General features: G+C 36.0%; 1 protein-coding gene across 16 annotated transcripts in view; it reads right to left on the bottom strand.

The window, feature by feature from the left end:
- The window catches only part of TRDN (triadin), a 387,419-nt gene that overhangs the window by 362,057 nt on the left and 13,293 nt on the right, over nucleotides 1-12,069 (bottom strand). The window lies entirely within an intron of this gene.

Genomic DNA, 12,069 nt, shown 5'->3' on the forward strand with positions numbered 1-12,069 from the left:
AAAGTAGAGTTATTATCTGTCCACCCTTTAAAATTCTCTAGAAAAAAGTAACAAAATAGCTGTAACATGTCCCTATATATCAATAATAACTCTAAATGTAAATGGATTGAATTCCCCAATTAAAAGACACAGAATGGCTAAATAGATTATAAAACAAGAATCAACAATATACTGCTGTAGGAAACTCACTTCACTATAAAGACACACAGCAACTAAAAGTGAAAGTATAGAAAAAGACATTTCATGCAAATAAAAATAAAAAATGGAGGAGTAGCTATATTTAGAGAAAATAGTCTTCAAGCCAACAAAAGTAAAGAATGGTAAGGAAATTCATTGTCTAATGACAAAGGGATCATTTCAACAACATGATATAATAAATCTAAATATATACACACCCAATTATGGAGCACCCAAATACATAAAGCAAATACTATCACACCTAATGGGAAAAATAAATCCCAACACAATAATAGTTGGGGAATTTAATACCCCTCTTGCAGCAAAAGACAGATCATCCAGATGAAAAATTAACCAAGCAACATCAGATTTAATCTCCGCTCTAAACTGATTAGACCTAACAGATATTTATAGAGCATTTCACCCAATAGCTACAGAATACACATTTTTCTCAGCAGCCTATGGAACATTCTCTAGAACAGACCATATGCTATGTCACAAAACAAGTCTCAAAATTTTTAGAAATTGAAATCAAACCAACTATCTTGTTTGATCAGAACAAAATAAAGCTAGAAATCAATAATGAAAGGGACATTGGAAACTGTATTAATACATGAAAATTAAACAACATACTCCTAAACAATGAATGGGTCAAAAAAGACATTAAAAATCTTCTGGAGATAAATGAAAACAGAAATACAACATACCAGATTCTATGGGATTATGGCAAAAGCAGTTCTAAGAGATAAGTTTACAGCAATAAATGCCTACATGAAAAAAGTAGAAAGACTTCAAATGAACAACCTAATGTTACACTTTAAGAAATTACAAAAACAAGAACTACTCAAGCCTAAGAGAAATAACAAAAATTAGAGCAGAAATAAATGAATAAGAGATTAAAAATATAAAAAACAGTGAGTTGGTTTTCAAAAAAATAAACAAAATTGATAAAACTTTAATTCAACTAATGAAGAAAAAAAGAGAGAAGGCTTAAATGAATAAAATCAGAAATGAAAAGAGAGACATTACAACTGATATCACAGAAATACAGAGGATCATAAGAGACCATTATCAACAACTATGTGCTAAAAAACTGGAAAACCTAGAAGAAATGGATAAAATCCTGGACACTACAGTTTACCAAAGTTGAATCATTAAGAACTAGAAAACCTAAAAAGAGCAATAACAAGTTACAAAATTGAAGCAGTAATAAAGTCTCCCAGTGAAGAAAACCCCAGGACCAAATGGCTTCACTGCCAAATTCTACCAAACATTTAAAAAATAACTAACACCAATTCATCTAAGCTCTTCTGAAAAGTTGAAGAGGAGGAAATACTTCTAATTTCATTCTACAAAGCCAGCATTATCCTCAAAAAAAAAATAAATAAATAAAAAATGGCACAACAAAAAAAGAAAACTACAGACCAATATCCCTAATGAACACAGATGCAAAAATCCTCAACAAAATACTAGCAAACTGAACCCAATAACGCATTAAAAAGTTCATTCACCGTGATCAAGTGCAATTCATCCCAAGGAGGCAGGGATGTCTCAGCATATAAAAAATCAATAAAAGTGATACATCATATAAGTGGAATTATGGGGAAAAAACACATAATCATTTAAATAGATACAGAAAAAGCATTTGATAAAATCCAAAATGCCTTCATAATAAAAACCTCAACAAATTAAGTAAAGGAGGAATATAGTTCAACATAATTAAAGGTATACACAACAAACCCATGACTGATATCATACTGAACAGACAAAAGTTAAAGATCTACAAGACAAGAATGCCTACTTCGTCCACTCTTATTCAGGATTTTACTGGAAGTTTTCGCCAGCACAATAAGGCAAGAGTAAGCAATAAAATGCATCCAAATTGGAAAAGAGGAAGTCAAACTATCCTTATGAGCAGATAACATGATCATTTACATAAAAAAAACCCTAAAAACTCCACCAAAAAATTACTAGAACTAAGAAATGAATTCAATAAAGTGATGGGATACAAAATCAACACACAAAAATCAATCATGTTTCTATACACCAATAACAAAATATCTCAAGAAAAAAATCCAGAAAGTAATCCCATTCACAATAGCCATGAAAAGAATGAAATCTAGGAGAGAATTTAACCATGGAGGTGAAAGACCTCTACAAAAAATGGAAAGACATCCCCTGTTCATGAATTGGAAGAATTAATATCATCAAAATGTCAACATTACCCAAAGCAATTTACAGATTCAGTGCAGTTGCTATCAGAATATAAATTGCATTCTTCACAGAAATAGAAAAACAAAAGACTTTAAAACTTGTCTGAAACCACAAAAGACCTGATATATCCAAAGCAATTTTAAACTTAGAACAAAGTTGGAGGAATCACACTATCTGACTTCAAAATATATAAAGCAATAGTAACCAGATTTTTTTGGAGGCAGAACAAGAAGAAAGATTAGAAGTGCCCAGGGTATGTCCCCCTCACAGAAAAGGACCAGAACTAGTAGACAGATAAATATTGAAAGGGGCATCTGTGGGAGACCACAAGAGTGCAGCATGAGACTGGTGAGATCCTTGTGGGGCACAAAATCCCAGGACAGCAGCATAGAGAGGAGAGAGAGGCACATGTCTCACCCACCACGTCTCCATGACTACAGGAGAATCATCACAGGAGAGACTTTCCCTTGCAGGGGGAAAAGTAGGAAGAGTGCCCACACCAACACCCATCCTCACCACAGAGGCATGGAATTCCTCTTGCAAGAAAATTCCACAGTTCTGGCAAGCCCGGAGCCAAATGTGGGAAGCTGCCTGGAATACTTGTACAGCATTTCTCCAGAACAGGAGCACATAGTGTGCACTCCTCACCTCCCACATTTGTGACACAAGCCAATGCAGAATAGCACCATCTTGAAACCAGAGCCACTCTGGGAACATGCTCTGTCCTGGGGACCAATAGCCACTGCACTCCCTCATGGGAGAGGCTGCAGCACCCTGATCTCAGCACCTTGAGTCCTGGACCCAGAAGCAGCTTGGACTCCAGCATTGCATGTCAATCCCAGGCCTGCTGAACTGATGCATCCCTGTGTTCCCAGCCAGAGATCTGTGTTCCCAAACTCCCGACCCAAATAGCTCATAGGTCCCTACCCTAATGAATACACTCCTGGGCTGGAAGAATTAATGTGCATTCCAGAGAAGTAACCAGGTAGTCTCATCCTCAACAGTTCCACCTAGCGGCCTCACCCACAACACAAAAAGAGGCTGGCAGGACCCCCTCTCAGCAGGCCTGCCTAGGAGCCTCACCCAATGCCCAAGAAGCAACTGCCAGAGCCCCCTCTCTACAGTCCTGTCTAGTGGCCTTGCCCACTGCCCAAGAAGCAGTGGCAGTGTCCTCTCTCTGCAGCCTCATCTAGTAGCCTCGCCCACTTCCCTAAAAGCACCTGGCAGGGCCCCTCTCAGCAAGTTCAATCCCTGACCTCACCCATCACCCAAGAAGTGGCTGGTGAGGCCCCCTCTTTGCAGACCCATCTAGTGGCACAGCCTTGACCACCACCTGAGAAGCAGCTAGGCAGACCCCCTTTAAACAGACCCACCGACTGCCCAAGAAGCAGCTCAGCACCTCTGCCCTTGGTAACACACTACCAAACTGACAAGGGAAGCACAATCTTGCACCTGGCCCTGAGAAGTGGTTCAGTGTGACAGTTCCCAAAAGACCTATACTCAGCTAGTTGGAAAAAAAATAAGCATGCCCATGTCCCCGACTCAGAGCAATAGACCAGCTGTCATGCATTGAGTCTTTGAGCCATTGCACACACATGCTTCTGAGTGACAAACAGTATAGCTGATGCACCCCTGGATGGACTGCCCCTGGTCAGAGAATCAGCATGATGATCCTGTAACTAGCAAACCAGCACTGGAATCTCTGACACACCACACGCCCACACTCTCAGGATCAAAATCAATCCAGCAACCCCATCCCCAGTGAGCCAGCTCCAGAGATGACTGACCCAAAATGTGCACATGCACACCACCAGCCTAAGAACCAATACAGCAAACCCACCCCCAGCGAAACCATGCTACTGCTGCCACAAACCTACTAAGCATAGGCTGCTGAGACATGCACAGACATAGCAAAAGAGGATTAACAGCTAAAGAAACTGCAGATTCTACACTACTGCACCCATCCAAAACAAAGCCATTGTACTCTAACCAGTTGACACCCAAAGACACATTTGCAGGTGAAGGTCCTTCCCCATGCAAGCCACTCCACAAAATTCATGAAGGTTACTGATTCAGGAAATGCACAGACATCAATGCAGGGAAATAAAAAACATAATAAATAAATAAATAAATAAAAAATATAAAAACAATGAAACACACCACCACCAAAGAAATACAATCATGCTCCAGTAACTGATTCCAAAGAACTGGGAATTACCAACTTGCCAGAAAAAGAACTCAAATTAATAATCTTAATAAAACTCACTGAGATACAAGAGAATATAGACAAATAATTCACTGAAATCTGAAAAACAATTCATGATCTGAGTGAATAATTTAACAAAGAGATAAATACCATAAAAAAAATCAAACAGAAATCTTGGAGTTGAAGAATTCATTGAACAAAATAAAAAACACACCTGAGGTTCTCAACAACAGACTAGATCATGCAGTAGAATTTCTGATCTTCAAGACAGTTATTTTAAATCAGAAGACAAAAAAAGAAAAAATAATTTTTTAAAATAAGCAAAGTCAGGCCAGCCCATGGCTCACTCGGGAGAGTGCAGCGCTGGTAGCGCCAAGGTCGCGGGTTCGGATCCTATATAGGGTTGGCCTGGTGCACTCACTGACTGAGCGTAGCATAGACCACACCGTGCCCAGGGTTGTGATCACCTTACTGGTCAAAAAACAAAACAAAACAAAACAAAATAAGCAAAGCCTACAACATTCATGGGATACTATTAAGATAAAAAATACTTGAATTATGGGCATTTCGTATGGAGAAGAAAACAAAAAAGTATTGAAAACATATTAAGTGAAATAATAGCTGAAAACTTCCCTGGTCTTGGGAAAGATATGAACATCCAAATCCAGGAAGCTCAAAAGTCCACAAATAGATTCAACCCAAAAAGGTCCTCTCCAAGACACACTGTTGTGAAACTGCCAAAAGTTAAAAACGAGGAGAGAATTCCAATAACAACATTGAAAAATGTCGAGTCACTTATAAGGAAATCCTCATTATACTAACAGCAGACTCCTCCGTAGAAGCCCTTTAGGACATGAGAGAATGGGATGATGTATTCAAAGCCCTGAAAGGAAAAAACTGCCAGGCAAGAATATTATACCCAGCAAAAATATCCTTCTGAAATGAAGGAGAAATAAATTTAGGGGAATTCACCAGACTGGCTTTACAAGAAATGTTTATGAGAGAAGAGAAGTACATGTAGAAGAGAAAGAACGCCAATGACCATCACAAAAACACCTGAATATATAAAATTTATTGGTAGAATAGATACACAAATTAGAAAAAGAAAGGAATCAAACCTCATCAATACAGAAAACCACCAAACCACTAAGATAAAAAATAAAGGATAAAGAAAGGAACAAGAGATACACAAAACAATCAAAAAACAACCAACAAAATAACAAGAGTAAGACCTCACATACCAATAATAACTGTGAAGTAAATGGATTAAATACTCCAATTAAAGACACAGCCTGGATGAATGAATTAAAACAAAAATGACCCATCCATATGTTGCCTGCAAGAGACACACTTTATCTACAAAGGTACACATAGACTGAAAATGAAGAGATGGAAAAAGATATTCCATAAAAATGGAAAAAAATAAGTTAGCAGGAGTAACTATACTCTTATCAGATAAAATAGACTTTAAGTCAAAATTTGTACTATTAGAAGACAGCATAGGGGAAACACTACACAAAATGGGAATGTGCAGCACTTTTTTGAACAAGACTACAAAGGTACAGGCAAATAAAGCAAAAATAGACAGATTGGACTATGTCATACTAAAAAGCTTCTGCACAGCAAAAGACACAATCAACAAAGTGAAAAGATAACCTATGGAATTGAAGAAAATGTTCGCAAACTTTCCGTCAGATAAGGGCTAATATCCAAAATACATAAGGAATTCAAACAACTGAACAAAAAGAAAACAAATAACCAGTTAAAAATGGTCAAAGATCTGAACAGAACAAGGATCTTCTCAAAAGAAGACATACAAATGGCCAACAGGCACATGGAAAAATTCTCAATATCACTACTCATTAGGGAAATGCAAATTAAAACAAAAATGAGATATCATCTTACTCTGATTAGAATGGCTATTATCAAAAAGACAGAAAATAACTATTGAGAATGCAGGGAAAGGGGAAGTCTCCTATATTCTTTATGGGAATGTAAGTTATTACAGCCACTATGGAAACAGAATGGAGTTTCCTCAGAGAACTAAAAATAGAACTACCTTATGACACAGCAATCCCACTACTTGATACATGCCCAAAGGAAATGAAATCAATATATCGAAAGACGCCTGCAGTCCATGTTCATCACAGTGTTATTCATAATAGACAAGAGAAGAAATTACCCAAATGCCCATCAATGGATGAATGAATTAAAAAATTTTAAAAAATTAAAAAACTGTTCTAGATACACAATGGAATACTATTCAGCTATTTCAAAAAATTAAATCCTCTCATTTGTAGCAACATGGATGGAACTGGAAACCATCATGTTAAGTGACGAAAGCCAAGCACAGAAAGACAAATAATGCATAATCTCACTCATATGGAATCCAATTTAAAAAAAAAGTTATCAAAGAAGTAGCAAGTAGAAAAATGGTTACCAGAGTAGGCTGGGAGTGGAAGGGGGCAGGGAGGCAGTGAAGTGGTGGACTAATGAGTACAAAGCTATGGTGTCTACCTCAAGTGAATCAACATGTAGTATATGCATGTATTGCAACAACACCATACCCCACAAATATATATAAAGATATGTTTAAATGATTTTCAAAAAAGAACAACTAAAAAAAATGTTCTGGGGTCTTCCTACTCAAAGTGTGGTCCATGGACCAGCAGCATCCTATCATCTGAGGGCTTGTTAGGAATGCAGATTTCCAGTCCCCACCCCAGACTTACTCAATGAGAATCTGCCTTTTAAAAAGATCTCTAAGTGATTCATATGCACATTAAAGTTTGGGAGATATTTGGTGTAGGTGTGTATAAATCACTTTCTCTTTCAAACTCCTGCCATTCGAAGAACGCAGGTTGCCCTGGGACAATGCTTTCTTTTTCGTTTTTTGGGTTTTTTTTTTTTTTTTTTTATAATCACAAATTGATCCTTTTAATATTACTTCAAAGACATATAAAATATAAATTCAGAAAATAAGAAAGACTTGAAAAATTATTCTAGAATAAAAATATTACAACTGACTTTAAGCTACTATATTTAACATGATATTTAAAATAAAATGTTTTAAATTATTTTTTAATTACACTTGTCAAAAAATATCTATAATGGGGGAGGGGGTAAAGAAAAAAAGAATATTGATAACAGTATTAGCACTTTTTGTAGTGTGGTCAAATATTTTTAAAAATAAATTCAAAAAATAAAAACATCAAATATTATCTCTTAGCACTTCATGGACAGTGTCTGATATTTTGTAGGAACTAAATATTAAAATAAAAGCTTTATTTTTACCTTTTATTTAATGCATCATGAATCAAACATAAGTACACATATTTATTCATATGCATTTATGCTGTGTAATGTTATATAAATATTATATACGTATGGTTTCTCACAACTTCCAATTTTGCTCTGTTGTTGTTTTCTCTCCTTCCTGAATTTTTTTTCTTTAACACTCCTTCCTCATCAAATGTATGTCTACATGCACTCTGCCCTTTAAGAGATGTTCAATGTTTTCAGGCTGAACTGATATGACTTTGTTTTCCTGCACATCTAACTTGATGTTTATCTAACTCCAAGCTTTTCTTTTCTACCTTTCATTATTTTAATAATTTTAATTAACCACATTTGTCATATCTTCTTCCTGTACCTACCCTCAGATCACCTTTTTTCCTCTCATTAGTCTTATCTGGAAGATGTTTAAGCACAAAGATTGTGTCAGAGTTTTAAGTCTGCAGAAATTTACCCTAGGATACTTTAGAAGTCCTAGATGAAATTAAGATTGTTTCAGATCCAAATATAGAAGAGAGACATTTATTTTAGCTTGAACAACAAGCAGAGTGATCATACATCCTTCACCTACCTCAAACAGATCCTGTTTAGCTGACATGACAGTGGGTTCCATGAAATTAATCACTGACCTGATTTTTAACTGCAGTAGTGTCAGCTTTCTACCCATAGGCTCTTATCCAGCAAAAATGTACATAGCTTCGTAGTGTGTGCAAACCCAGGAAGATAAAGAGTACCTATTCCAAAGAAGGGCAAGGTGTCCTGTTCTAAACGAACTAAAAGGGACTTTTAAAGAAGTTCACTTTATAGTCTTCTAGACAGTGTGGACAGTATGCATTATATATTCTGTTACTAAATATATACACAAAAACCATTGATTATAGAACAAGTCACATTTTATGTTTCAGAAATGCTCACTAAATGGAGTGGAAGCTGATTAATTATAGAGATTATGAGAAGGAATAAATACTGTAGAAACTATGACCCCTCTTTCCTAGGATTTTCAAATATCTGTTTAAAAAAAAAAAAAAAGTGCCTCTTCACATTGCTGATTATTAGGGGGAAAATGTCACTTACTAGAAAACTACATTTCTTAGAAAGTCAGTATACATTGCTGCAGATAGAATAACCTAGTTAATCATGAATCTATCATTAACTGTCCCAATGATGAGCTCTGTGACCTTGAAAACGGGGCTCCTTTTTAGTCTCATATTTCTTATATAAAAGGATGGGTTTTATTTAAAAAGTGATTTAGGGTAAAAAATACTTCACAGAAAATCAATTTTTCTTCTATGTCAATTTTATGTGAACCTTCTGAAAATTTGTGTTTTAATCCATAAAAGAGATTTAAAGTAATCAGATAGACACTGGTATATTAGTTTTCCATTGCTGCTATAACAAATTACAACAATCTCAGCGGCTTAAAACAACACAAATTTATCATTTTACAGTTCTGTGGCTAAGAAGTTCAACATGAATCTCAAGGGGCTAAAATCAAGTTGTCAGCAGGGCTACATTCCTTTCTGGAGGCTCTAGAAAAGAATCCACTTCTTTGTTCGTTCCACCTTCTATAGGTTATAACATTCCTTGGCTCATGGCCTCTTCCCCCACCTTCAAAACCAGTAGTGGTTGGCTGAATCATTATATCACATCTCCACTGGGAAAGGTTTTCAACTTTTAAAGACTTACTCATGTGATTAAATTGGGCCCACCCAGATAATCCACAATAATCTCTTCACCTCCAGGTCCTTAATATAATCACATCTGTAAACTCCCTTTTGCCACATAAGGTAAAATATTTACAAGTTATGGAGATTGGGGCATGGATATCTTTGGAAGCCATTATTCTGCATAATGACAATCCATATTCTTAATGCTCTTCATCAATAGATGTTATATGAGCACTCCTCATATATGCAAAATTTTGTTGAGGCCTGCTCAGTAGAATAAAGTGTTGCTTAAAATTCATGGCCCACAATTATACCTTTCAGGTGTCCTAATCAAAAAAATGCCCACTCACGTTTGCAAAATCTCCAAGTGGGATGGGAACCTCAGCCGGGAATCTGCATCAGCAGGTCTACTGACAGCAGAAATTATATCTTGCTCCTTCTCTATCTCCTCCCTCTCTCCTCCTTTTCTTCCTCTTTTCCTTCTTTTTCTTTGTTCTTTTTTATGAATATATATATTCAGTAACTAGAACATTTTATTATAATAGTGAACATTCGATTAATAGTTTTGAATAAACAAAGGAATGAATGTGTGAATAAATGAATGATAAAATTGGAAACGTATAGCAATTGTACCATTACCTAACATCATGTTGAGTCTAGCTGAAGCAAATGTACACTGAATAAGTTACCATTGTTCATTAGGTAGGATGGTATTACAGATTTAATTTGGTAGCAGTATGCAGAATGGGCTAGAGGTCAAGAGATTACCTACATGTTTATATAATGTATCAGTTGTCTGTTGCTTCATAACAAAACATTCCAAAACGTAGTGGTCTAAAACAACTATAATAATTGATTTTGCTCAGAAATCTGTAATTTGGTTAAGATTTCATAGGTATTTCATGCCTTCGTTTCACAAGTGTCACCTAGGGTGACTCAAATGGGCAATAGAGGATCCATTTTCAAGATGGCTCAATGGCATGGCTAGGAAGTTGTGTTGGTTGTTGATTGGAAGCTCAGCTGGGTTTATGCACCAACATCCTGGTTCCTCTCCCTATGGGCCTCATTGCAGGCTGCTTGAACTTTTTTACAGCATGGTTTCAATAGCAAATATCCCAATAAAACAACACGAACATGCATGACATTTTTATGATCTAGGCTTGGAAGTCATTTTTACTGTGCTTAATTTTTTGAGGCAGTCACACAGTTTATAGAGTTCCAGGGAAGGAAAATAGACCTCACCTCCCAGTGGAAAGAGTCAAGGTGAAAGAAGAGCACGTGAAATGGGAAATCTCTTTTGAAAACTAAAATCCATCACATCCAAGGGTTCAAATATGAAATAATGAGATCTTAAATTTGAACAGAAAGAATGAGAATAAAGAGGAAAATACAGATACACGAAATGAGGATTCCAAAGGTTAGAGATTGGGCAAGTGGGAGAAAGACATAATTCTGAAAACCCAGAGGAATAGCTGGTTGGGAAAAAAATTAATGAGTTTCAGTACATACATCTGAGCTCTTGGCCTCCATACACCTTCGTGCTTCTCCAGGCAAACTGTTCTACCATTCTTTATTTTTTTTTTCTCCATTGTCATTCTCCAGACCTCCATTGCTCATGAAAAGAATCATGTTATTGCACATGATTATAAATTTATCATAAAAAGAATCTTCTGTCATTATAAGTGAATTTTAAACAACTATAATACATGCATGATTTAGGTCTTTATTACTAATATAAGTATAATTCAAAGTAGGAAGGAATTTGTTAAAACATCTATAAGTAATTAACTAGGGTAACGGTTCTCAAACTTTAACATCTGTTGGAGTTATCTGAAAGGATTGTTAGAACACAGATTGCTCCTCTCACAATTTATGATTCAGAAAGCCTGGACTGTATCTTAATAATTTGCCTTTCTAATAACTTCCCAGATGCTGCTGTTGCTGCTGGACTGGTGATCACACTTGGAGAGATCTAGGAGCCTACAACTTATTTGGAATTTTCTCCAAGTTATGTCCTCAAAGCTTATATAAATTCTTATATTTTTACCCAAATTGAAAAACAGAAAAGAATTATCTATTGTATCCATGCCCTTCAAAACTTTTCACAAATAGACAGAATTTTTCTCATTTTCATCTTTAGAGGTAATAAAATATAAGTAAGTGGGTAAAAATTCTCTCAGTCTTTCTCTTCTCACCCACCAAGGCAGAGTGAGGCTTTCCTACATCAGTGAAACCTCCTTTTATTAAATTGGAAAAAGTGTCATTTGTAAGAATTAAGCTAGCAAAATAAACATAAAGTGGATAAAATTATCTTTTTGAAGTGGTCACCTTCTAAAGACAGGAGGTCTCAATCTAAAAGCAGGATAAGTAGGAGTGGAAACCTAAGTAAGTCTTGCCTGAACATAAACAATAGAAATATTCTAATAAATGTCATTAAAGTCTAACTAAAGATTACGTCCACTGAATAGGAATGTACAGGGATCTTAGAAGAAGGGGGCAAATTAAGCAAGA

Source organism: Cynocephalus volans, chromosome 5 (assembly GCF_027409185.1).
Source record: "Cynocephalus volans isolate mCynVol1 chromosome 5, mCynVol1.pri, whole genome shotgun sequence".
Lineage (NCBI taxonomy): Eukaryota > Metazoa > Chordata > Mammalia > Dermoptera > Cynocephalidae > Cynocephalus > Cynocephalus volans.